General features: G+C 47.5%; 1 long non-coding RNA gene across 1 annotated transcript in view; it reads left to right on the forward strand.

The window, feature by feature from the left end:
• The window catches only part of LOC131483088 (uncharacterized), a 40,641-nt gene extending 25,020 nt beyond the window's left edge, over positions 1-15,621 (forward strand). Inside the window, exon 3 of the long non-coding RNA XR_009247504.1 lies at positions 15,533-15,621. This is a non-coding gene — a long non-coding RNA (uncharacterized LOC131483088). The remainder of the gene's footprint in view (positions 1-15,532) is intronic.
• The last annotated feature ends 12,274 nt before the right edge of the window (positions 15,622-27,895 follow it).

A 27,895-nucleotide genomic window follows, 5' to 3' on the forward strand; every position in this document is an offset into this window, starting at 1 on the left:
AAAAAAAAAAAAAAAAGCAAGTTCTTAACCACAACTTCTGATTAGCTCATTGACATTTCAATTTTAGTTTATATACAGGACCGGCTGCTATATACCTTAAAATGGCTATAAGGTACCATTCAGCTGTCTTGTGTCTATTTCATTTTAGTATTTAGCCATTTGTTGTGTTGAAGTATGATTTTGCTGATCTTGGCAGATTTTAGGATAATCTAGACTGGCTTGTAACTCTAACAAGACATTTGTCGACATTTAAGGTGCAGAACATTTTTTTGGGGGGGGTGTGCAGGAAAATCCTCAACACCATGGTGAGGAGTGACTAATCATTGTGTCCCACCCAGCGAGGCATGAGCCAATCCACGCCAGCTCTTTCCTGTCAGATTTCAAGCTCTACTTTTTGTTGTTTGTCTATTTATTTTAGTTTTTTTTAGTTTGTATGATTGTTTGCTATGAGGGGTTTTCGGAGCGATCCCGATGGTCATTGCGAGGGAGAGTGGGGGTCCAGAGGTGGAGCCAGGCTCGGACCAGAGAAAGCTCTCCTCCCTGGTCCCGAAGGACGTTTATTGTTCTTCTGTTTCTGCGGACCGCTCAGGGCTTCTGGTTGTCTTTCCGATGACATTGGTTTCTGCACGGTAGTGTTTGGACTTCTTCCATCCCCTGTGGAAGCTCCGGTTGGGGTGGGTGACCTCAGAGTACTCGGCCTCCAAGGGCATCCAATTCCCTGTGGCCTCCTTGGCAGTTGGGATATAGTCCTTGTTGCTCGTATTAATAGTTTGTGAAGGTCTGGGAGTCTTCATGGTTGGGATCCAAGCTTCCTCCTTACCACCTGCTCCACTCTGGAGTGCCCCCCTGTTCCACGCACATGACCTCCTGTTAAGAGGTTGTCAGGATGGCAGCCGATTCCCCCCTCATGCATTCACACTGTTGTATTTAAAGAGATTTGAGTGCAATTTCTTGGTTATTCCAAACTCATGATTGCCACCTAGTGTTAGACATTAACACCTAGTAAGTGGAGGAATTCTGCCTCCCACCGTGCTGTAAATGTCATTCATTTTTTGCTAATGCTGTTGTCAGTTGAAACTCTCTAACTTTTCCTCTTTTATTATATGTTATATTAGTTTTGTATGTTAATTAATACACCTGTTTACCTTCTCCAGTGCAAAGCATTTTCCTTCACTTTCCCGACTTACCAGAGACAGACTCTACTGCAGACCCCCTGTATGCTGTGTATTTCTCATTTCTTTTCCCCTTTGGTTGTGTCTGACTGGCAAGGTGAGAGGTTCCTGCCTTTGTTTTCTCCACTTGGCCACCGCCCCACTGTCTTTCTGTTTCTGGCATTGTGCAGACCGCCACTAGCAACATTCATATCTCATACTGGAGCACAGATTTTGAGTCTTAATTAATGGGTTAATTAAGAGTTCGGGCTTGGTCCTGGGACTTGCTAACTCAGAGATCTTGGCCATGTTAATACTGCCCAGATTCCATTTTCTCACCTGTCAAATAGGAATAATAATACCAGTGTGAGGGAGGTGTGGTGAGAACTGGTCAACTGTGACACATGCCACGTTCTCAAGAAATGATTGTTAGATTTTTAAGAAAGATTTATTTGTGTGTGAAATAGACGGGGAGAAACACAGAGATCTTCTATCTGCTGGTTCATTCCCCAAATGGCATCAATTGCCCGAGTCGGTGCGAGTGGCTTTACCTGGTGTGTTAGCAGGGAGCTGGATTGGAAGTGGAACAGCCAGCACTTGAGCTGGTGCTCCAAACGAAATGCTGGCATCACATGCCGAGGCGGTGGAACATGCTGTGCCACAATGCTGGCCCCATGATAGCAAGCACATTTGTGATCACTGTATAAACCCCCATTGCCACATTCAGGTGTACAAGAAACTCAAGTTTCTGTATGTTTCTACAGTTCTTCTTTATCAAGACCATATTCCTCTGAGTAGCAGAAACTTGAGTTCTGTTATTGCGGCTTTCCTCCCATTCCCCTGGGCCCATCCTTTCTCTAGGCTGTGTCTCCAGGAGTGTCTTATCCCTATCTAATCCTGGGTGGTCAGTCACACAGAAGCTAACAGCCAGGTGCCTTCCAGTTCTCTCGACTGCGTCCTGCCTGTCCGGGGGAATGGGTTGCGATGCTGTTGTTCCTCGCCAGGATCAGGGGACTAGCTGGTACCGTTTGTCTTCTGGATATGTACACAGTTTCCTGCTTTGGCGTCTTGATGCCCGCTGAGATTGGATCTGAGAAAGTCTTTTCTCTGGTCCTCAGCTTTGTCACCTACTCATCCTACCTGCACCAATGGGATGTGCAATTCACATCCTGTACCCTGTATTATTTTACAGCACGGGCTAAGTTGGAACGACGGGCTCCACAAGTTAGTTTCTCTCTCTCTCTCTCGCTCTCGCTCTCGCTCTCACTCTCTCGCTCTCTCGCTCTCTCGCTCTCTCTCTGTCTCTCTCATGTGCTTCTCTGGCCAGTCTGGCTGCCTCCGGAGCAACTTGCCTCTGGAGCAAGTTCTAGCAAGTTCTTTCCGTGAAGCAGGTGAGGAGGCCAAAGTGGCACAAAGCACATGCCCGCTCACAATCTTCCCATGAGAATATTCCCCACAGCCACACCTCTGAGGATCTAGCCAAGCATGCCCTCTGGCCAGGTTTGTTCTCTGCTTCTGGTAAATATGAGCTCCAGAGCTGCCAGTACCATGTACTTTACAAATTCACCTGCTGCCCCACCTGCTGCCCCAAGCATACTTCCCTCTGGCCTGTCCCTTTCAGGAAACCAAGGAGGTAGAAGCCGCAGAACTTGACAACCTACTAGTAAGACTTAGGGAAACCGAAGGGGGAATTAAAAATGGGTTATTTTCCTGTGGTTATGTAACAAGGTGGAGTAACCCAACATGAGGGGAGGGTGTGGGGAGGAGTGGGGGTATCCCATTACCTATTAAACTGTGTCACATAATACAATGTAATTAAATAAAACAAAATTTTTTTTAAAAATATGGGTTATTTTCATTTTGAGCCTGGATATGCGTTGGCATTTTCCTGACATGAATTGCTTGGAAAATACTGGAGGATAAACAGGTATGTTGAAATTAAAAATGATAATAATGTGTTGAAATTAAAAATGAACATAAAACCAGCATAATGGAGTCTGTGGCAGGGTGAGAGATGGCAGTGGTAGCAAGAGGCAGATGACGTTAAGAAGTCTCAAGGTTCATCCTTCTCAATGAGTTCCAAACAACTGGGCTGCTTCTAGATCCCCAAGTGTCAGTGCGTCTCGAGCAGCAGCAGGAGGGCGTGGAGGATGAACAGGAACTCCAGGAAGTCTTCCTGAAGTCTTTGACCTTCACAGCCTGCCTCAGTCTTTCCAAAAACCAAGAGCCAGTTGCCAGGGTCTGTAGCCTGCTGCTCTGGCAGAAGCTTCCCAAGTTTGACTCGGACTGTTTGGCCAGGCTTTATGGACTCCTGACGAGTCCCAGGTGCTGGTCCCAAACCCACAGGGGTGACGTCTTGGAGGCAAGGCACTGAGGAGAAGCTAAGAGCAGCTGAAGATATTCATTTCCAGACTTCTCTGCTTCTTGTGGGAGCCCCGTGTCCAGCACAGCACACCCTCCCTGAATCTTGGGCTGCCTTGAGCAGAAATGCTATTGAATTTCTTCTGCAGAATCAAAGTTCAGGCTGCTGTTGAAGCATGAATCCTGAACTAGGATGGGCACATGAGCTTGTAGTTTTGTTCTGGCTTCCTGAGTGATAGGCTGGGGATGGGGTGTGAGCTGTTGACTGCATTGTTCTAGAGTTTGGACTTCCCGTGTCATTTTCTTATTCCTGATGTTCCATATTTTAATTTAAATGTGTTTACCTTTTTTGGAACCATATGGGACATAGAAAACTTTTATAGTGAGATAACAATACCTAGATGCAGAAGGAAGAATTAAACCAAGCAGGAATAGGTGGGAAGGGTGTTGTGGTGGAGTAGGTAAACCAGGGAATTAAAGGCATTTCTCTCTCTTAAATAAGTTTATTTAAAGAGTGTGTTTAAGTTAAATGAATCTGTGTACAAACTTTCATTGATCGGGGTTCAATGAACAAATACATTTGGACCTTAAAGTTCTTATTTTGTTGTCTTGAAATGAATTTCCTGAGTAATGTTGAAAATACCCAACTCGATCTTTCCATTTTCATAGAAATTTCTGTTCTTGTTGTTATGATTCTTTTGGTGTATTTTTTAAAGATTTATTTATTTTTTTTGAAAGGCAAATTTTTACAGAGAAGGGGAGAGGCAGAGATCTGTTGGTCCACTCCCCAAATGGCCACAATGGCTAGGGCAGAGCCTATCCGAAGCTAGGAGCCAGGAGCTTCTTTCTAGGTCTCGCATGTGGGTGCAGGGACCCTAGGACTTGGGCCATCCTTTGCTGCCTTCCCAGGTCATAAGCAGAGAACTGAGTTGGAATTGAAGCAGCCGGGCTAGAAGTTGAACCCTTATGGGAGACCAATGTTGCAGGTAGAGGATTAGCCTGATATGCCATCACAGCAGCCCTTGATATATGGTTTTTCAGACAGTAGTAAGTGAAGTAATTTTAGGAATCACATAGATGATGATTTTAGATTTCAATGGCTATTCAATTATCCTGTTATACATTAAATGGCATACAGTATAAATGTTAAAAGAACATATTAAAGAATTCTAGAATAAGGGGCATGCAGATACAGGATATACTATGGAAAGGATGCGTGGATGACTCGAGTTGGGTAAACACCATTAGGTTGATCCCCAGTAAGACAAGCCTTCCTGGTGGGGAATACTTAATTTCTTTTTACAGAAAGGAAAATAAAAAACTGGGAGATATCAACATGGTATATTTCCCACCATACCAGAGTCATGTAATTCAAGCGACTTGCTCTTAGTTTCTGCATCAGCAAACAGATCTGACAGATGCACAGTCTCAGACACGAGCATATTTTACCTCCATCCTACCTGTCAGAGTTTGCAGAATTCACTGTTTTCAAAGGATGACAGTGGACGGTTTTATTTTAACAGCTGAATCTGCAGCAGTTAGATCTTGCTTACCGTCATTTTGGGCTGGGGCAGCATGTAAGTCCTTCTCTCCTGCTGAGACTTAGGTGCAAGAAGCAAGCCACTCAACATAGAAGAGCTCTCTTAAGGCTCAACTGTGACACAGGGAGTTGAGTTGATTTCCTATTACTATTAAAAATGACTACACATTCCATTACATAAAGCAATATTTATTTTCTCCTTTTTTTTTTTTTTTTTTTTTAAAAAGACTTACTTATTTGAAAGGCAGAATTAGAGAGAGCCAAGATCTTCCATTCAGTGAATCACTCCCCAGGGTGGGCCAGGAGCCTGGGATTCTATGCGGGTCTCCCACAAGGGTGGCCAAGGCCCCAGCACTGCTGCCTTTCCCAGTTGCATTCATAGGGAGCTTGACCAGAAGTAGAGCAACAGGTATGTGAACAAGTCCTCAAATGGGAAGCTGATGTCTCAGGTGGCGACATTATGTGCTGTGCCACCACACCAGCCCCACCATGGCTCGGATGAGTCCTCAGCTCAGTGTGTTGCAAGGCTGCAGTCAGGGTGTTGGGAGAATGGATACCTTTCTGGAGCCTCCGTCCACTTCCAGGCTCACCCAGAATTCAGTTTCCTGCAGTCGGAGAGCCGCGTGTTCTCGCCGACTTGTTTTCTTGCTGACTCTTGGCTGGACATAATTTTTCAGGCCCCCTTCTTCAAAAGTAGCATGTCGTGCTTTAAACCGTTCTGACTTCATTTTCCACCTCATTTCTGTCTTAGCTCAAAAACATCCTTGGTTTTACAAGCGCATGGGATTGGATTAAGCACACCTACACAACACACAACATAATCTTCCTATGTCAGTGGTAATGAAAATGTAATCACACTTGCAACTCCGTTGACATCAGCACTCTTTACCGTCCCTTGAGACATCTCTGTATCCCTGAGAAAGCTAAGCCTCTCAGTGGCAGCAGGAGGCGCAGCCTGCGGCTCAGACTCTTCCAGCAGCGGTGGTTCCCCAGGCTAGGAGCATTAAGTGGGTTTGGCTAACTCTCACCTCCTTTCTCGTACTACAAGGGCAAGGAACGTTTATCTCTAGCAAGGGCTCTTGGATATTTATCTATCACTAGATAATTTTCTGTTGAGGAAGCCATTTTCTGTTGAGAAAATGAGGGGCAGAAGTCTTTGGGGGAATGTTTTTTTTAAATTCTGCTGAAAAAGTAAACAAACTTCTGCGGACCGCAGTATCTTCAGAATGGCAGCATACGGCGTTCTCTGACGTGAAAGGCGAATTCATTGGCCCACATACATTGAACCTTCAGCATTGAAGCAGGGACAGAAAAATCAGAATAAATGCTGCCATTCAAACAGGGGAAAGTTGTGTTAGTTCTGAAACCTGCATGAAACTGGAGGCTGTCCGGGCAGCCCAAGCTGCATGCAGGTGCAGCTCTCCCGAGAGGCCGCAGCTGCCCCGCAAGTCACCCTCGGTCTCCCCACCACGGCTCTGGCCTGGGCTACTAGGAGACTCTTCTATTCCCATCATCCTTCTGCTCCTTGCTGAGGGGACACTGGAAAGTGGGCTCTTCTTGGTGCCCGCAGTTTTCCAGACCTTTCCTGCTTGCAAAAAGTTAATGGAGGCCTCAGCAGTCTTTTCACATTTCAAAGACTCTCTATCTTTTAGTTCAGGCTCTAAAGACCTTTGTCAACAGAGCTGAAAGCCTTTGTGGGTTTTCATTGTGGGCTCTGAAATGCCCAGGTTTTTTATATTTGATTCCATTCCATTGCCTGTGCCAGAAGTCACACCCATAGTTCTTTCAAGCTAAGTTCCTTTCACTGGACGTAATTACTGCTAATTTGGGCATACCAGGCTGCTGTGGGAACTTGCCTGTAGGCTTCCTGGGAGTCGCCTTGTCTGGTGGAGTGAGTCATTTATGTGGGCATCCTGCTTGAAGACAGAGCACGAATTTTTACCTCCAAAGATCTCTAGGAAGAATGAAGCCCTTATGAAGGAAATGGACTGGAGCCTGTCAAGGGGCTGTTTGCTTTCTCTTTTTGAAACATTTTAGATTATTTCTGTTTATTTGAAAGGAGAGAGGGACTTCCTGAATGCTCCTACAGTTGGGCTACATCAGGCTGAAGCAAGGACTGAGAAGTGACGTTAGGTTTCCCGGATGAGTGTTAGGGACCCAGCTGCAAGCCAGCACTTGCTACCTCCTGGGGTGGGGGTACATTTTCAGGAAGCTGGAATAAGGAGGAGCACCTGGCCACCCAATACAGGATGCAGGCATCCAAGTAGCATCTTAACCAATGGATCAATTGCTTTTCCCCAAGGAGCTTACTTTGTCCTTGATTTCATTTGTGCTGTTAAATAACAGTTCGCAATTGAGAAAGATGACAACATTTTCATGTTAAAACATTCAAATTCAGTAAAATATTACATGAATAAACCTCAGGCATTTACATTTACCACAAACCCAGAACTCTGTACGGTGAAAAGCAAGGGCAGAATTGTAGGAATATCAGGTGTTTCTTCCTCTTTGTTACATTTTGCTATTTTGGCAAATATAGAAAATATTCACAGAATATTTTAGAAGGAAGCTGCGGGATAGGACACAGGACTTGGGAGAAAGCAGCCTAGGAAAGCTTCAACAGTTCCAAACTGTAAAAGCCTTGGCATCTAACAGACCCATGTGGAGCTGTGTCGGGCACCACTGCTTGCTATGGCCCTACGCTGAATTAACAGAGTTTCTTAAAGGATAAGTTGTGAGAAGTAGGCTAAGGTGAAGTTTATGTTTATGTTATTGGTGAGGAACTTGGACCGGCAAAGTGGTTCTTGACTGACTTGTTCAGATTTGTCCACGTGTGGCGCTAGTAAGAAGTTTCCTTGTTGCTGTGAAACTCTGCCCTAGTACTGCCTGCCCTGGCAGCCGAGTGCTCCCCCAGCCCTGCTCTGGCCCACTCCGACATCTGACACAGCCTGCAGCCTTCAGCTGTGCTCTCTTAAGTTCCCACTTTTTCATTCACTCGGAAAGCCGCGAGCCCTCCCTGACCCAGTCTCCCCACACCGGCCCCTGCTGTCCCCTTTCTCACCCTCCCGGCTACCTCCCAGATCCCTACTGAACACACTTAGTTGGCTCATTCATCCTCTCTGTGGGACAGAGCAGGTCCCTGGCTGCCAGCCGGTCTCTGTGCATCGCTGCCATTGCCCCCGGTAATGGGAAAAGAGTGTGGTCCCTGTGTCAAACCACAGCTGCCACGGGGGTCTGGGGCGGCACAGCTGCTGGGAAATTGGAGGGGCCGGACGAGTTTGATGCTTCTCAGCCTTGATGTGCTTACAGTGTAAAAGGTGTGTGACTCGGAGAATGCAAGTGGTGGAGATGGCTGAGACAGGAGTTCATTTCCTAGCAGCCAGTTGAGGGGCGGAAGCTGCTGGCTTTGGTTCTGGCCGGGATCTCTGGGCCTTCTCTTCTGTGCGTGTCATATCATTGCGACACGATGGCTCTTGCAGCTGAGACGTCCTTCCCTTTTGAAGGTAGGAAGGTGGGAGATGCAATGGCCCCACTTTCATTCCCATTGTCAGGAAAAGCAAGACTTCCCGCAGGCCCGGATGGAGGCCCTTTCGTGATCCAGGGCAGATCCTGCCCATGCCATGGTGCCTTATCTCCCTCACTGTGGCTTGTGGTAAAGACTAAACTTGTTCACATTTGTTACGGGCTGAGAGCCATGCCTAGGTACATAGTAAGGACCATGTGAGAAATAGATAAAGGAATCATGTGTCCCGTCAGTGTTCTGTGCTGTGGGGACAATGATCCTAGCTGTTCTCTTGCGTGGTAGATAGCTCTGTGCAGTGCCAGAACATGGAGCTGCCATTGTTGGTGATGGTGTTTCCACCACGTGGGTGTTAAATATTTATGAAATGAATGAACAAATCAGTGATACATGGCAACGCTATGGATGTTCAGAAAATATTAAACCATGACTAGACACCCCGGCCTCTACTGGGAGTTAAATTTTGATTCTGCCTCTCGGGGGTTGTTAGTGCCTAATTCTCCCTGACCACATGGGGCAAGTGTGAACATCCCCTACAATCCTCTGGCTTACCCATCTGCTGATGAGGTACCGCTGGCCTCAGATAGCCTGGCAGGGGAGCAGGCCTGACTCACACTGACATCCTCTGGGACTCTGCAGCACTTGTGCGGTAATGGCCTGCCGGCCCAGCCCCCCCCCCCCCCCCGTGACATTCGCTGGCCCAAGTGGCCAGAGCCCTGGCCTGCTGCCCCGCTCCCTGCAGAGGCTCTCCCGCATCCCAGCTGCACCACATGGCCTTTCAGAGGAACAGGGCCTTCTTGCATCCGGCAACTGGCTGCTCGCCTAATTCTCATCCAATGCTAGGTCTCCAGGGAGCTTTTAGAAAGTCAACGAAACAGACCTGGGTCATGCTGGCCGCCTTCCAGGGTCTGATGTTGGCTGCCTCAGGAGCCTTGGAGGAGCCCAGACCACTTCCTGTGGCCTCCAGGCTCCCCGTCCTCTGGGTACCGCTTGTTTCTCTGAGTCTGTCTGCTGGGTGGCTTCCGCATTTCCCCTCTCCTGCTGCAGCTCAGCTGGAGGTCTCTTTATGAACAGTTTCTTTGCAAGCTCATGGTGGTCTATGAACTCCTCTGAAATTTCCTGCAGAAGAGTCAACTGCTGCCTCGAGAATTTGCCTCCCTGGAGGTGGGGGGAACATCTGTCAGTCTCTTCTCATTCCTCTTCTAGAACTGTGGTTATCCACCCCCCAGCCACACATTCACTTTGGACATACCCCATAATCTCAGCGAGAACCTTCCAGAGCTCCTGCAGAGAGAGCACAATTTCTGTTGCACTTATAAAAGGGTACATGAGGCAGTGGTGTCTGTCACATGGGATCTGTTGCCTTTCAGAAGACTCTTGGAAAGCAGTTTGAAGAAAAACCCCAGGTCAGCCTCTTAGAAGCTGTTTACCATGTGTTTATATGTAAATGAGAATTTCTGGCTCCATGAAGGCTCTGTGTGGGAATGAAGCCATTAACTGGAGAGCAGGGAGAGGAGATGCTCACTAAGTTTTGCTTTGGTGCCATGGTCTCTGGAGAGACGATTCCAGCAGTTGCTCTGAGCTCTGGCCCTGAAGGCATTGAGGCCAGACAGCTGTTGGCACCTGCTCCTCATGCAGTCTCTTAGGTCAGCTTGCAGAGCCCAGCAGTAACAGCCTTTTCCCAAGGGTGGACCTGGGCTGAGAGAGAAAGAGCCGGAAGAGGCTTTTTGCCTGCATGGTGGGGCTTGGCTAAGCAAACGGGGGCTACCACTGCCCTCTCACTCAAATCCCATATGTGTGATCAACCAGTTTTTCATTTTCTTAAGGCCGATCGGGTAAAACACACCTTCAAACACCATTCCCTTTCTGACTAGCGAAGTGACTGGGGGTGCCCCAGGTCATGATGGTCAGACATTCTTGGCCCACAGCAAGAATATTCAGAGAAATCTTACTGAGGAGTCCATGGGGTAGACAAGGGTCCCCTTCTGCCCCCCACCTCCTCATACTCACAGTCATTCCCGAGGTTCATGTGTGGAATGTTTGGAGGTCTCTAAAACTGCTTTGAAAAGTCACTTATCACCATGGAGCCAGGTGTGGCCAGGAGAATCCAACTGACTCACCCCAGACGAGTGTTGCTGGGCACCACTGGACTTGGGTCTCTCTAAGCCAGGACTGTGCACTGAGCAACATGTAACAAGTTACCCATGGCTGTTCACATGGAGTCCTAAAGTGAAATGGTTCAATACTCACCCTCCTCCTCCTACCGTTCCTCTCTGCCATTTCTTTTGGTTGGTTTAGTTCTCAGTTGTAGCTGCCAAAGCACAGACTGGAAGTTAAACAGCAGAACTGTGTTTCCTCATAGTTCTGGGGGCTGGAAAGGCAAGGTCAAGGTGGCTGCAGGGTGACTTTTTCAGAGCTCTCTTTGTTGAACCCCCAGACAAACCCCATTTCTCTGTGTCCCCCCACCTGGTCTGCCCTCCTCTGTGAGTCCTTTTCCTGTTCCTGTAAGGAGGAATCCTATTGGATTAAAGTACTTCCATAGGACGTCATTGTACCTTAATTCCCTCTTTAAAAGCCCTGTCTCTAAATACAATTACAACCAGAGGCATTTGGGGATTAGGACTTGAACCTAAGTATTTTGGAACAAAGCAATCAGCCCATCGCAGTTGGAATAACTGGAGCATTACCTTTTCAAAGTGATAAATTCAAAGAGAGCATATGGAAGCCATATTCCCTGAATTCTTGTACCTTCAACACTAATTTTGTTTTTCTGTAGTTTTATTTTTAGGACAATTTTATTTTTTTCTGTTGAAACTTGGAAGGCCCTACACTCGACTTCTAATTCTGCCAATTGAGAGAGGGAGTCAGCGCCAGCTCAATTTGTTTTTCCAGCTGCAACTGCCAGACAGTTGAGGGAGTCACTCCTGGGCCAGCAGAGCCAGCTACGCAACATGAAGGACTTTAGCCTCATGAACGACCCAAGTGGCAGCACACAAGAGTGGCTCAGTAGATCTCACCCCAACTTGCCGACCCATGGATGCTCTAGCAAAAGCACCCCACTCTGCAGGGGGTAGTTGTTAAAACATCATGCTGGTTGATGACTTGTTAAGGCCCTGTATGTCTGGCACACAGACTTCTCCATATCTTTAAGACCCAGGGTTAGTGGGTTAGCTTTTGTTTTTCCTTCAGACAGTAGTCACACGAGTGGAGACTCGTGCTTCCATCCTGGCTCCAGCAGCCACACCAGTCCGAGCACACCACCTCTCCGGACCGACCATATTCTCCATTCCTCCACCCTCAAGGAGGCTGAGCCTGGCTCCCCAGCTCTGACACTCACCATCTCTCTCAGCAGCGTGCCTGAGCTCCTGCCGGACCTGCAGCGGCTGTGGTGGCCTTTCCCCAGTCCTTGCAGTTGCAGTCACATACGCCTTCTAGATGGAGTTGCCTTTCTGTTGAGTTCTGGATGGGTGAGAGGAAGTGCTTTCCCACAGGAGAAAGAGGCAGTTCCACATTTGCTGTGCCGTTAGTGATACTAGAACAGTAAGAATCTAAAAACATATTTGGGCATCCTCAGGCTGTTCCGGCTGCTATAAAATTAGTGGTCAGAAGCAGGATGACTTAAAAAAAGGGCAGACATGTAGTTCTCACAGTCTTGCAGTCTGGGAAATCCAAGATCAAGGTGCCAGGTGACTTTGTCTGGCGAGGGCAGCTTGCTGGTTCTCCCTGACTCCTCGTGCTTGGAAGAGACCAGCAAGTTCCCTGGGGAATCTTGTAAGGCGCTGCTTTCACTCCCGATGGTTCCTGCCCAGGGACCTAATTGCTTTCCAAAGACCCTCCCCAACCCTGTGTCACCCACCTGCCTCTTCGGTACCACCTGATTAGTGATGACGTCTGAATACCTGCCTTTGTTTTGGAGCAGAAACAAATATTCAGACCGGCATGTTGTCACATTAGAGTGAGTGTTCAGGAAAACAACTGTTCTCTATGTTGTCATCCTTTCCAAAGTCGTTAAATCTCTAAACAGTGGAAAGTGCATTGACTCAGAAAAAAAGAATCATCCCTTTTTGAAAGAGAATTAGAATAGGACATATCCTAATATTTATGTTGATGGAAAATCTTAATTTTCAGAGATACAGAAACGTTGAAAGTTTAAGTTGATATTTTTCTCAATTTTTAAAAGATTATTTCATTGATTTGAAAAGTAGATGGATAAAAAGAGTGAGAAAGATCTTCTACCCACGGTCTCCCTCCCTAAATGGCCACGAAGCTCAGGGCTAATCCAAGCCAAAGCCATGATCCCAGCACTTCATTCAGGTCTGCCCCATGGGAGTCCTTGGTCCAGTCTTCAGCTGCTGGCCCAGGCCCTCCAACGGACTGCCGGATCAGAACGTGTGGGATAGCTGGGTTTCGATCGGATACTCCAATCTGGGATGCTGGTGTTACAGGCAATGGCTTAAACACTTAAGCATGATTGCAGCCCCAGATCTTACTCCGTTTGCTGTCATAGCTCGACAAGAAGGAAGGTCTGCAGAACACAAACCCTCACATTTAGGAAGGAATGCCTCTCTCTGTACAGAAAGGATGGATTATTATTTTGAAGTAGTGATAACTATCTTAATGTTGTGTCAGGGTTCTCCTCTCTTTATGTTAAAATAGTTGAATTTAAAAATTTCAAGTGCAGATCATTTCAGACTTTAAGCTCCAGAGGTAATTAACGATGGGATAAATTCCATTGCTTATTTATGCCAAACGTTCAACAGAGTAGGGGTTTTTTGAGGGCCTCGAAGAGTCTTGCTGTGGAACTGAATTCACCAGACTCCCAATGCCTTTATGTCTTCCTGCCTACCCCCTCACTGCTTGGCTCTGGCTGCAGACCCTGGTTGCCAGGGCACACAGGTCAAGCCTTAAGAGGAAGAGGCCAGGATTCTCCACCCTGCCCTCTGGATCCAGGTACCTGTTCCAGAGCTGTGGGGATGGAATCTTGAGCTACTGGCCAGCTCCTGAGTACAGATCCTGTCAGTGAGCTGTCCCCTGCAGGGGGCGCTGGGGCCACAGCCGGAGAGGAAGGGCCACCTGCTCCGTGCAAGCGCTATTCCCGCCATGCCTGCTAAGGCCTCCTGTGCTGACAAGCAAAGCTCCAGAGGGTAGACCCTGAGAGCTGTGCCAGCTGGGACTGCCTGAGGACTGGCTCTGTGGCTTTCTGAGAGATCCAGAGAACCCTATTCTATCCTGTGTGTGACTGGAACATTAACCGTAACACACACAGTCCAGATAAGGACAAACCCGCTCCTACTGAGGGGACCTTATGGCTGCTCTGCCAGAAAGGGCGCCTGGAGGGAGAGCACACTGTGTGACTAAGATTCTGGAAATGAGCTCTCCCAAGGGAAGCAGCCTAGGCTCTTCGGAGCACCTCCATATAGCTCAGTGGACATGGGACTCAGTGTGGGCCAATCCTTCCCAGCTGATGTCTGCTCTGCTGCCCATGGGGGCTCCCTGCTGCATGACGCCACATGCATGGATAAGGGAGAGCAGTAGGGTGGGTGGGCTTGGCAGGGAGCCAAGCCGGAGAAACCCCACACAACTAGGAGCAGCAGTTCAGGGTGAGCACACAGGGCCCAGGGGGGTGCAAGAGGTGCGCTTGCCCAAGCTAAGGGGCGTGACAGAACACCAGGCAAATGGGGGCAGGGGCATTGCAAGCTCACTTTTAGTATGCGGATAACACGAGTGGTAGGGAAGCTTGGCTCTCTCGTCATGGCAGCAGACTTTCCCTGACAGCTGAGGTTCCTTGCCAACCCGCGGCGGCCAGGAAGCGGGTGGCTGAGTTGTAGGTCCCACCAGGGCTGAGAAGTGAACATGCTGATGTGCTTCCTGCCACTCCTGGGACTCACTCAGAAAAGGCGTAGGCTTAGCCTGCACCAGAGGACACCCAGGACAAGGGACTCCAAGGAACTGACTTGGTAGCTCTGATAGAGGATGCTGCGTGGTGCTTCCCAGCTCTCAGCTCCAAGGTGGTGAACCTCCAGGGAGAGAGATGCCTGAGGCTGGGGAGAGAGGGGGCCTTGTGCCCTGAAGCAGTTATAACAACGGAAGTCCTTATGCAGAAAGGGAGAGAATCCGTCAACGAAGGCAGCTGTGAAGGACCATACAGTAAGCTTTCTCTCCCAAAGAAAAGGGGCTGGTGTTGTGGCACAGTGGATTAAGCTGCTGCCCGTGGTGCAGCATGTGAGCACCCATGTGAGCACCATTTCAAGTCCTGGCTACTCATTTCCCTGGGAGACACCTCTGCTAAGGCTAGCCAGAGCCTGTTTCTAGAACTTACTACAGAAAATATCATCACTAGTACAAGGGGAGAGCTGTGGAGCCAATCATGGTGTTTATTCTGGAGGAAAGAAGGCGCCGAGGGACCCTGAGGCAGACATTTGAAGGACTGGTCATGGAGAAGCGGATCAGGCTTGTTGCATGATTCCACCAATGGCAGCGCCGGAAGGGTTCCATTAGATCTCTCCCAAGATGTAACAGCTGTCCTGGGAAGAACCTAGTTCTTGGTTATTGTAAATATCCACACATTTTTGTGTAACTTCACAATAGGACTGTTACACTGAGGGTCAAGCATTAAGGATTCCAACTTTCACAGCATTGCTCTGAGCCGAACACCACACTTGGTCTGTCCCCTTAGGAAGGCAGCCTCTGAAAGGTCTTTGGTTGCCCCCTGGTGGATGGCCGGGAACCAACAGTTTGGGAAGTTACCCGTTTCTAGCAGAGACAGCAAGTCATCTATTAACTAAGGCTGAATGTGATCATCGTTGATTTAGCTAAAGTCAGCACAGGGTGGATTTAGACTTCAAAGAAATGAGCGCATGGTCTCGTGAGTTTTGGAGTGGTTTGCATTGCCTGGCTAATGCTCTGGTTCTGTGTTTTCAGGAGACTTGATAAAATTGTTTAGTTTCTCGCCTCCCATAGGTTTGCCTACCCCTTCCTCTCAGATACCATTTGCAGTCAGATGAATTTGTCCCCAGGATCTTATCTCCATATGCTGGAGTTAACAGGGCCACACCAGAACTCCAAAGGGTCAGCCTGATCCAGGAAGGTCAGTGGGATGGATCGAGTTGTCATCAGGTCCCCAAGGGTGAGCACAAACCAGCCTCCACCCCTAGATCACAGCTAAGAATGTTCCCTCACCTTCCCCAGAAGGTGGCACCAACTGGTACTGCCAACTGCTATGGGTAGAATCACTCATCATTTATATGCTGGAACCCTGACCCTCAGGTTATCACGAAGAACTAAAATAAGGCTGTTTGCATATCTTATGTTGGTTGTCTGTATTACCAAAAATCTAATTAAAACTCAGACAATGAAGTGTTTGGAGCAGCGGGGACTTGAACCAGTCTCTATATGGGATGCCAGCACCACAGGCCAATAATTAGCCTGCATGCCACCCTGCCAGCCCCCTTTCTAAGGTTTAGTGACATTACTCAACCTACTCAGGCTTGAATTTCCTGGGGAAGTATGAAAGAGGGGAGAAAAATTTCAAGTGAGTGTTAATAAGCTTGAAAAGAAAAAAAGTTTCTTGTATTTTATCAGTCCTTCCTCTTAATCCAGTTAGGATTACAGTTCAGGCCCCTTGGGCCAAAGAAACCAAAACCGAATGAAAAACCTAGAAGCCACGGTCCTCACATGGCCATCTTGAAGGTCAGCGATAGAGTCACCTGGTTGGAAGAACTGTGGCCTGGACCGGAGGCCAGCTGCCAAAGGGACTTAGGTCCCTCCAGCAAGGGGGCAGCTGTGCATCTGTCTGCAGCTGTGGGCCATTGGGAACTCTTAGCCATATGGGGCCTGCACTTTTTTTAAACACAGAACTCTTGAGTCATCTTTCTTTTTTAAAGATTAGCTTCTAATTGAGGTGCCTCAGTTGTTTCACCTGGAGTGTAGCCAAGCTGTGGGAAAGTGACTGGGGATGAAGATTGAAGTCAAGGGAGAATAAAGCTTTAGTCAGCCTCATGAAAGTCCTGAAGACCTGTTATGTCATGGTGGTCTATGAAAGAGTACCAAGGACTCTCCGGGAGCAACACCAGGGTGGTTTGTGGGGGATAAGTTTCTGAGCCTTCACACGACATTTTTCTGGAAACGTCCATGAAGCATCAGTATCAAGTCATGCTCCCCTCTGATGCTAACTTGATGAAACCTTGCAGAGGTGTTTCCTCTTTGGTCTCCATTCCTCCTTTATTGTCCGATCCCTTTCCCACTCAAGGGCCTCTTGACCAAGGCTGGAGCCTTGAGGTGACGTGGTTGGAGGAAACTCCTTTGTCTTGTTTGAATCCTTTAGTGCATGAGAACAGAGTGATGTCTCTAACACAGTCACAGAACCCCAATGCCTTGGGCTCTAGACAGTCTTGAGAAGATGAGGGACAGGGGTTTTAAGAGTAGGGTCAAGCGAGAGGGTGGGCGAGGGAAGCAGACTGGATTGGGAGAGGGAACTGTAGCCTTGGGAAAGCTGGCTCTAAGGGATGAGGTGGCCACTTCCGATAAATCCAAGAAAAATGCTTCAAAATATGCTACTGGCATTTTCCCATTCCAGAAACGCTTGCTTCACATTGAGTGATTGGCTATTTTCCTTAAAATATCCAAGAGATGGCGCTGTTGTTCAACACATACTACACTCAAATCCGAATCCATTTTCTCTTGGAAATCCCTGGTTAGCAGCTTTCTGCGCTCTGGGAGGCAGCAGGGGATGGCACAGTGCTTTGGTTCCTGACCCTCGAGTGGGAGACCTGGATGGAACTCCTGACTCCTGGATTTATCCTGGCTCAATTCCAGCTTGGGTATGAACCAATTGATGGAAGAGGTTCTCTCTGTCTCTCTCTTTCCTCCTTTCCATAAACAGAAACTGAAAACATTCTTGCCTTTCCCACCCCAGTTCATGCAAGTTCATCTTTTTTGATCAACCCCAGGCTAGCTGTTTCAGTTCTGGCTGTGGTGGAGCTGAGTCTGCAGACTCCTCCCAGGGTGCAAAGGGCTTTACACAGTGGGCTAGATGGACGAGGAGAGGTGTGCCCGCTGGTTAACGTAGTGCCTGTGTACACATCCCAGGCCACACACAGTAAGTACAGGCACCACCCCCACGTCTCATAGACACAGACATGCCATACCCAGGGATTTTCGATTGGTCAGGTGGGTTGGAGCTTTCGTTTGCGGCTCACTGTTTCCTGAGGGGCTGGCATTCATGCCCACCACACGGAAGATTCCTAGAAAGGTCTTTGAACCATAACTGATTTGTTCACTATCACGACTGAAGGGAACATGGGAGTTATGATCAACTGGCTGCATTGATTGCGCAGTGCTATGTGACACTTAACTGTTGGGGCCGATTCTGTTGTAACTCTGCTAACTGAAAGGGCTCTTTGGGGGGGTCAAGACAATTTAGGGATAAATTCCATAAGTATAAGCACAGCCTGGTTCCTTCTGAAGTGTCTGGAGCCCTTCTGGTGTTCTAATTTAGCTCATTTCTTTCTGGCTCTGTGGGGGGTGTCCTGTCCTAGCTACAGGTGACACGTTCGGGGAATGTGGACATGTTAGGCTTGTGTCAGGATGTCTCCGTTTGCTCCTCTGATTCATCCTTTTGCCCCCTGTTCTCCTTCCGCTGGGCAGGCAGCAGCGACAGCTCAGAATCTGGCCAGTGGGTGAGCCGGGGCCAAGCCCGTAGGCTAATGAGTCTGGTGGGTAACAACTATGGCTCTATGATCTGTTTTGTTAATATATCCCAGGCAATGGCCTCGAGTTTCTGTAGAATTTGAAAAAGCTCTCTTATGATGGGAACTTGCCCAATGTGTCATTTTCCCTCTCTTCCCCATTTTATTTCCTGTACTAAGCTAAGTGGAAGAGGTCAGAATATGTATTCTTTTTTTAATATATATTTTTATTATACTATTTATGTATCTGAGGTGAAGGGGGATATTGAGGGAGAATCCCCACCCAGTCTCCCACCCGCCCAAAGTCCCGGATGTGGGGCATGCTCTGAGATAGTCCTCCAGTTATGGATCGCTGCCAGTCTCACCACTCCCAGCTCGATTAGGTCATTGAAGAATCCACTGATTGTCACAGTCCATCATAGAGTCTTCATTTGCCCAGTATTTCACTGCCCAACATTTAGCTGAGGTGGTTGATTGACCTGTTCTGTCCTCCGTCCTCTCCTGGCCAGGGCTCTGAGTCCAGCAGTTCGATTGGGGAGATCACCAAAGAAACTTTGAGGTATTCCCAGATCAGATTCCCACATGTTCCAGCAAGCACCGGGCCCGGCTTGTCTTGTTCCGGATCTTAGGGAGAAAACTTTTAATTTTTCCCCATCTGGTATGGTGTGGGTTGTCTTATATGACCTTGCTTATGTTGAGGTCTATTTCTTCTATATTAATTTGATGAGGTGTGTTTGTGTGTGGGGGGGTGTGTTTACAGATTTATTTATTTGAAAGGCAGAGTTAGAGAGAGTGAGAGACAGGCAGGCAGGATGCAGGATCTTCATCTGCTGATTCTCTCCCCACTTGGCCACAAAAACTGCCCGAGCTGAAGCCAAGGGCCTGGGACTTGGAACTCCAGCCTGGTGTCCCACAGGAGAGGCAGGGCCAGGGCCAGCTGCTTTCCCAGGCACATGAGCAGGGAGGTGAACTGCAAGCAAGGCAGCAAGAATCAGGCAGTTCCCACTCTGGAACTGGCTGTTGCTGCAGGTGGAGTTCAATCTGTTGTGCCACAGAGCTGTTCTCTTGCTGGGAGTTTTAGTACGAAGGCAGGCTACACTTTGACAGAGGCTTTTCCTGCATTTATTCAGACAGCCATATACTTTTTGATCCTTCGTTCTGTGAGATCACATTTTGTGATTTGAACTGTTCTTGCGTCCCTGGGATGACTCCTCCTTGGTTATGGTGAATAATCCTTATCATCTGCCATTCAACTTGGTTTACTAGCATCTTGCTGAAAAGCTTTGTGTCTAAGTTCATCAGGGATACTGGTTTGTGCGTCCTGTTTTTAGTCCTTGATGATTTTGGTATCAGGGTAAACATGGACTCTTCGAATGAGTTTGGAAATGTGTCCTCCTTTTCAAATGTTTTGTAGCATTCAGGGGTGAGGTCATCATACCCTAGATTTTTCTTTGATGGGAGAATTTATTACTGATTCAATTTTCTCACTCTGTTGGCTGCTCAGATTTTCTCTTTTTGTGATTCAGTCTTGTTAAGTTGGATGAGACTAAGAATGTGTATTTGCTAGTATCTTTTTTATTTCTCATTTTGGTTACTTGAATCTCCCTTTTGTTTCACAGTGTAGCTAAGAGCTTATTGATTTTATCTTTAAAAACAATTCTTCATTTCGTTGAGCTTTTGTATTGTTTTTCTAGTTTCTATTTTATTGTTTCTGCTCTAATCTTTATTACTTCTTTTTTGTTTTGAGTTTTGTTCTTCGTTTTTTTTTTCTACATCGTGCGGTGCAGTGTTCTATTGTTTATATGTCAGACATTTATGGTTATAAGCACCTCTTTTTAGAACGTTTTTTTTTTTTCTGGGTCCTGCAGGCTTTGGCATGGCATGTGTGTTATTCGTCTCAAGAAATTTTTAAATTTCCCTTCTAATTTCCTCACGGACCCGGTGAGTATTCAGGAACTGTTGTTTAATTTCCATGTGTTTGTAGAGCATCCTCATTTCCTGCAGTTACTCAGTTCTAGTTGTGTGTTTGTTTTGGGGACTTGGTTCTCTGTCACCCACATGGGACCCCTGGGTTGAGTTCCCTGCTCTTGGCTTCAGCCTGGCTCAGCCCTAGCTGTTGTGGAGCTTTGGGGAGTGAAGAGGCAGATGGAAGATTGATGTCTCTTTCCCGTTCAAATAAGAGGAAAATATTTTTATTTTGAAAAAGGATAGTTGGTATGATTTCAGTCCTCTTGAGTTTGTGAAGATTTGTGTTGGAGCCCAATCTATTATCTATCCTGGAAAATGTTGCTTGTGCATTCAGCAGCTGTTGGATGAAATATTGTAGAAATGCCTGTTTGGTTCATTTGGTCTGGAATGTAGTTTGTGTCTATGGTTGCTGTAGGGGAATAGGATTTAATTTTTATTCTGGGCTCTTGCCATGCACAAAATAGAGGACTCTTGGTGCTGACACAAATAAGGTACGTTCTATTTAAAAGGTGAGAAAGCGAACACATATAGCCATCCCCCCACACACAAACATACATGGGCATGTGTTGCTCCACACAGAAGTATCCCCATCATGAGTGGGCAGTTGGCTCATGAGAAGAAAGGGCGGGGGGGGATACAGAGAGCACCCAGCACCTCTTCCACTCTCCGGTGGAAGACACACAGCACTTTGTAGCACCTCCTTTTATGAGGTGGGGGGTTTTCCCTTACTGACACAAAGCAGCCTGGGTATTCCAAGATTCTACCATAAATCCCACATGGAGTTTCCTAGCTGTATTTTCATGGTGCCTTCCCCCACAGGTCTCAGATAAAACACATATGTGTTTTGATCGATGAGTAGAACAGAAATACACATAGATGGGGGCTTAGAACCTATAGATTCCTCCATCCCAGAATATCTAAGCTAGCTATCTGCCTACCCCATACCATTATTATTTGTTGTATATGTGTATATACGTGACCTCATCTTAATTTACATCTTAATTTTATTTCCATGCAAATACTTTACAAGTAAAGTTACATTCATAGAAAGCAGGCTTAGCACTTCAACCTATCTGTTTTGGAGACATAATTTATATGCATGTATCGTCACAGGAGGTAACTGATCAGGGACAAAGAGAGTTGGATTTTTAAAAATTTACTCTAAGGGAATGCTGGGCAAGCTGGTACTGAGCAAAACCAACAGGTCCTTACTGCTTGTCACTGGACATCTGACCCCCCAGAGACAAGAGGGCAGGTAAGTGCAAGAAGCTGGCCGTCTTGGGAGAAAAACGATCTCTGGGCCCCAAAAATACTCTTTCCTTCAAAAAAATTCAGCAAGAACGCTTTTGAAAGGGAGCCCAGGGTGAGGGCTCAATGGCTATATCCTCATCTAGCAAGCAATGGGATTCCATATGAGTACCAGTTCCTGTCCTGGCTGCTCCACTTCCCGTCCTGCTTCCCAACCCTGCTTGTGGCCTGGGAAGACAGTCGAGGATGGCCCAAAGCCTTGGGACCCTGCATGCATGTGGGAGACCCAGAAGAGGTTCCTGGTTTCAGATCAGCTCAGCTTGGGCTGTTGTGGCCATTTGGAGAGTGAACCCGCAGATTTTCTGTCTCCTTTTTTCTGTGAATCTGACTTTCCAATAAAAATAAATAAATTAAAAAAAAAAAAGGAAGGAAGGAAGGAAAGGAGGGGCAGCTGCAGGACAAGGTTGGAAGCAGTAGTGGACCTGGTCCAATGACAAGGAGGCAGGGCCTCAGCCTGTTGTGGTGGTGGTCCACCAGGGGACCCAGGCTTAGCCAGGAAGGGGATTCTGGCTAACGGAGCACACAGTTGATGCCTGCATGCTTTCTCTTTAGTTGGACATGAAGTCTGTCACTCCAAGTCATGTCATCTCAAGCAGATTCCTGAAACTCAAGCAAGCAGCACCTCTCACCAGACTCGCTTCAGGTAACCCATTATATCAGTTACGATATAAAAAGGGAAGAGAATATGCCTTCATTACAGTTACATGGCTATCGCTGAGACATGGATTATCATCTGGGGGGTGTGTGCTTGAGGTGGATTACCACTGGCTGGCGTTTTTCCATCACTAGTGACTTCCTTATTGACTGGAGCACATTGCTATGTGAATGTGATGCCAAATTCAGGCTACACCAGGGAGACTTGTAGCTTATTCATGCATCCACGACAACTAGCTCTTCCACTTAGTTTTATCCATTTGATGAGTGGGATCATTTCCTACAGACTAGATCCTGGCTCTGGATATTGCAACCCTGGTTAATGATAACTAGCATACATTTTTTTCAGTGATGGATATTTATAATCAAATTCGGAACCCCCAAATGAAAATTCAGGAGAAAGTTCGAAGAGGGACAAAGCTGTACGAATGAATGCCTTCAACTGGGATTGCCTTTCTATAGACTGAGCCACTTCCTCCTGGAGATTGAAGTGATAGAATCTTGCTATCTACTTCAGGATTGTCTGGTCCCTTCGGTCTAGAAGTGCTTCATGACCCTAGATCGCACCCATTTTTTAGTGTCTAGGGAACTTAGACATCAGCCACTCAGTGTGCTTGCCCACAAGTCCTCCCTAGTACCAGGATGGGTTGAGCACAGACAGCCCTGTCGTGGAGCCAGGCTTCCCTGGCTGCTGGGGCGCTAGCTGCAGAATGACTTCATTTACATTGCTATTCAGAAGCAAATGGCTCAGATCAATGGAAAGTCTTTCATTTCCAACCAGCAAGCCAGTCTGTGGCATTTTTCTTTGCCTTACCCTGCAGGGGGAAAAATGAACCTAGCAGATGTTGCTGTAATAGGAGAATAAGATTCACAGATGAGCTGCTCAGTGTGGCTTGGCTCTGCCACTGGGCTAGCCGGTTGCCATGTGGCCTGTGGTCAAGACGGGGAGCAGCTGCAAATTGCATTTGAAACCCAACTGCATGGCAAAGAGCCTTCACCTACGGAGGGCAATGACTGCCCTCCCCTGATAAGGAGGCCTGGAACAAAGCACCTTAGATGCGAGTACCTCTTGCATAGAAAAAGCTGTGGGAAGCTGGGCTTTCTCTGATCCTGATGGGTGGCAATTAGGCAGTGGTGGGCAATGAACTGTGTTGCTTTAACAATCTCCATGTTCCTGAGAGGTTTCTGAGAAGTGAACAAGCCAGGATCTTTTCTCATTAAGAATTCCACTTGGGGGCCCGGCATGGCAGCCTAGCAACGAAAGTCCTTGCATTGCACGTGCTGGGATCCCATATGAGCATTGATTCATATCCTGGCAGCCCCATTCCCCATCCAGTTCCTTGTCAAGGACGACCCAGAGTCTTGGGACCCTGCGCCCACGTGGGAGACTTGGAGAAAGCTCCTGGTTCTTGGCTTTGGATCGGCTTAGCCCTGGCTGTTGCAGTCACTTGGGGAGTGAATCATCGGATGAAAGATCATCTCTGTCTCTTCTCTTCTCTGTGTATCTCACTTTGTAATAAAAATAAATCAATTTTTTTAAAAAGAAGAATTCCACTTGGGGGAACCAGACAAATGATAAGACTATTATAGCTGGGACTGATGTTGTGGCAAAGCTAGCTAAACTCCCATCTGCAAAGTCAACAACCCCTGTTGATAGGCCATTTTGTGTCCTGGCTGCTTCACTTCTGATCCTGTTGCCTGATAATGTATTTGGAAAAACAGCAAAAGACGGCCCAAGTATCTGGACCCTGCCACCTACATAGGAAACCCCGACAGAGTTCCAGGCTCCTGGCTTTGGCCTGGCAAGGCCCTGGCTATTGTGGTATTTGTTGAGTTAACCAGCAGAAGGAAGATCTCTCCCTAACTTTCTCTCTCTTTTTCTCTTTCAAGCCCACTGCGTTACTTGGCCTGTTGTTCTCTCCATCTTGAAATCAGCCATGATCTGCAGAGTTCTCATAGAAACAAACTCTGACTTCTGGTCATTGTATCTCCATAGCCTGTAGTAATGAAAAGGTGTCTGCTATCCTAGGCTAGTGAATGTTCTGGATCATTTTTTGTTCGCTACTTCTACATCTTACAAAAGCAAATTCTGATGGGTCACCTGTACCTTAGCATGCAAAGGTCAGTGAGTGGATTAGAAAAGAGTATGAGCAGCAGTTTGCTGATAGTGTTGCAGGTGCGAGAGAGAGAGATCATGCCAGATCAGCCTAGGATGTATTAAGGAGTCTTTATTAACCAAGCTTGGTGATGTCAGGGCCCACTAGAAATGAGCAAATGACAAGTCCAAGAGGCAATCCAGTCTGAATCGAAACCTTAAGAGGAACAAATGGTCATTACTCTGAAGTTCATCCATTCAACTGATGATCCATGTTCCTGCTTCCCCAGCTATGTAAGTTACCCTGAGACATGCAGCGAACAACCTGGACACACTTACAAAGCTGTAAACATTCATCTTTTCTTAGCTTCTCTGTCCACATTCTATGACTGCTACGGCTCACCTCTCCTGGAACTTCTGAAAGTACACAAGTTACAAATACAAAGATCTTGGCATTTGCATCTCTGCTGACTTGCTCAAGCAGTGAACAGAGGGTGAGGAGCACTGACACACATGGACCATGCTCAGGGCTCACATGTCCTCAGAGTCTGTCCGTGGGAAGCCCGAGAGTAAGCAGATACTGAGGAGGCCGAGACTTAGAGTGAGGGAAGCACACTATCAAGAGGGAGAGCTGCTCCCTGCGGGGCCTTTTTGGGGGCTTGTGAGTGGCAATACTGCCCCCTCTGAGGTTATAGGTGATGATAGGTGAGATGTGGGTGGGGAGGGCCTGGCTTCCAAGTCATGACCCTGAGCTAGTTGCCTTAGACCACAACAGTAGGAGCAGAATGTCTGGGTTGGTGTCCTGTCGCCGCCCTGCAGCGACACTAAAATGACGAGGAATTTCTAGGGCCTGGTAAAAACAGGAACCGCCACTTTAACTGGCACACACACACTGAACGAACACACACACAAACGAACGAAAAAGAGTTTTATTGCCAAAAGCAGGCTGCTTATATACAGTTCTCCACAAATCACTTCTCCCCGTGGTCCACGGGGCGCTATCTGATAGGCCAGCAATCGCAGCGAGGGAGAATTAGCCTATCCTTGTGACTTCCTGCCTGCCTACTGGTGGGACAAATCCTGCCTCCTGGCACTCGGCCAGCCGCCATCTTGAAGCCTCTCGTCCGTGTGGGGTTGGCCGCTCCCCACAGTGTCCCTTTGGTTCAAGGGGACGACCACTTCCTCTGGTCAGAGACTACACCCATGCAGTAGAGAATACAGACAGACACACAAGATCTGTGTGGTCAGAGCAATGCAGGATGGGGAATGTTGTCACGGAATGTGATGAGTGCAACAATAACGATAGATGTAAACTTTGAGAAGAGTTGACTTTTATGTTTCCTGTGCTGAAACAGTGCAGTGTGTATTAGGCTCAGTAAATATTTGTGCATGGATTTAAGGAACAGGATGCTGTACAAAGGAGAATTGCTGGCAGTTCCCTCACCAGAGCATGCAGTACTGAGGCTGTGACTCAAGCACATTAGCTGTTCATGGGACATGTGCTGTGTAATGGCCAGAGGCATTTGGACAGGTACATGATGGATTTTCTGTGTTGACTTGGGGAGTGTATGATCCTCCTGTGTTTGGATTTTTTTTTCTTTTAGAAGAGATGAATGTTTGAATGAACAAACTTTGACTGAAAGAGATTATCTGCCTTAGAATGGTTGGGCATCATCTAATCAGCCGAAGCCCTCACTGACTGCAATGACTGAAGTTTCCAATGGGAGCAGACAGTCTGCCTTCAGACTGCCCTTGAACTTGATTGATGATGGCAGCTCTTCCCTGGCTCTCCAGCCTGCCAGTGTTCACACATCATATTTGTCCCACAGTCCACTAGATTTTTCTCTCTCTGTTGATTGTGGGGCTTCTGTTTCTCTGAAGCGTGCTGATTAATACAGCAAAGAAGGGACGTGATCAAACTCAGATTTTAGGATGAGCCAAACCCTCTGGGCTCGTGGAGAGATATTTTGATGAGCAGAGCTAGGCTTGAGGCAGGGAATAGATTTAGGCAACCATGGTTATAATAATAATAGCAACAGAAGGGCAAGAGAACATTCCTTCTTTTGGTTTCTATTTATTGAGCAATCACTATATGCCAAATGCTAACAGACAAAATTCTATCCTAAGTCATTTATTCTTTTGGTTGAAAGAAATATCCCTATTCTAAAACTGCAGCCATTGGGAGTTGGTGTTTGGTATAACCACCTTTTGAGATATGTGTATATCATGATCGGGGGCCTGGGTTCATGCCTGGCTCTACTCTCAATTTCAGCATCAGAATACATACTCTGCAAGGCTAAAGATGAGAATTAAAGTCATTGAGTTCTTCCTACCCACATGGAAGACCCAGACCAACTTCCTGGTCCCAGCTTCTGCCTTGCCCAAGTCTGGACATTGTAGGCATTTGAGGGAATAAGCCAGAGGCTGGGAGACCTCACCATATCTCTGGGAGATCTCTCGCTCTGCTCTAAAAAATGAATTTATTTAAAAGGCAAAGTTAAGGAAATAGGAGATGGGGGAAGAGATCCTCTGCTGGTTCACTCCCTAAGTGGCTATGATGACTAAGATTGGGCCAGGCCAAAGTCTGGAACCAGGCACTTCATCTGAGACCCCATGTATCGGTGACAGAGCGATCATCGAGATAATCTTCCACTGCTTTCCTGGGCACATTAGCAGAGAGCAAGTGGAAAAGCCAGGACTTGAACTGGTGCTTAGCGGTAATGCTATTATTGCAGGCATCTGTTTGACCAGCTGTACTGCAATGCTGGCCCCAAAGCAAGGGAGTGCCCCAGTCCCTTGGTTTCTCAGAACACACAATTCTGTCTCCTCTGAGATGGAGAGAGAAAGCTGCATGACCCTGTGGGAACTTTGTAGGGAAGAGGGAAACTCTGAGGTCAGAGGAGGGTCCAGAGGCCAGGCAAAATGAAGGCTAGCCCTGCAGAACAGACGGTGATGTCATTGACACTGGAAGCGCCTGCACGCGAGGCCTCTGTGGGAAAGCTGGCGGTTACTGATCGTGTCTCCAGGAGCGTGTCCTTTACTGACGTGAGTCATGCCGCAGCTGGGCACGGCAGGGGGGCAGCACCCTCTGCCTCAGAATCACACACTCTGAGGGGCTGGTGCTGGGGCTGAGCCCAGAATGTACCATCTGACTTGGGATCCAGACTTGGGATCTCTTCGTGAGCCATGGCCGCTGTTGGGGACTTGACGGTGACATGTAAAGACTGAAGTGGAAGCCCTGGCCACCCTGGTCCCTTGAACTTTGGCTCTCAAGCAGTGCCGTGGGCGGAAAGTTTGTTCCTTCTCTCAGTCCGTTATCTGACCTCCTAACCCCCAATACAGTATATTAGGAGGAGCGCCCCCTCATGCATGGGATGATGCCCATGTAGCAGAGACATCCTCAGAGAACTCCCCCACCCCTCACTCAGCTGACTGTGGGCAAGGATGTGGGATCCCACTGCTTTAAACTTGAACCCTGTAGCTTCGAGAGCTGTGATGGACCGTTGCTATGTAAACCACCCAGTGTCTATAGAGGGGAGGGAAAAAGGAGGGGGCACCTTTGGTCTACCAAAGCCCATTTAGCTATTTATAACCTCATTCATGGGCAATACC

This window comes from Ochotona princeps, chromosome 23 (genome assembly GCF_030435755.1).
Source record: "Ochotona princeps isolate mOchPri1 chromosome 23, mOchPri1.hap1, whole genome shotgun sequence".
In the NCBI taxonomy this organism is placed as follows: Eukaryota; Metazoa; Chordata; class Mammalia; order Lagomorpha; family Ochotonidae; genus Ochotona; species Ochotona princeps.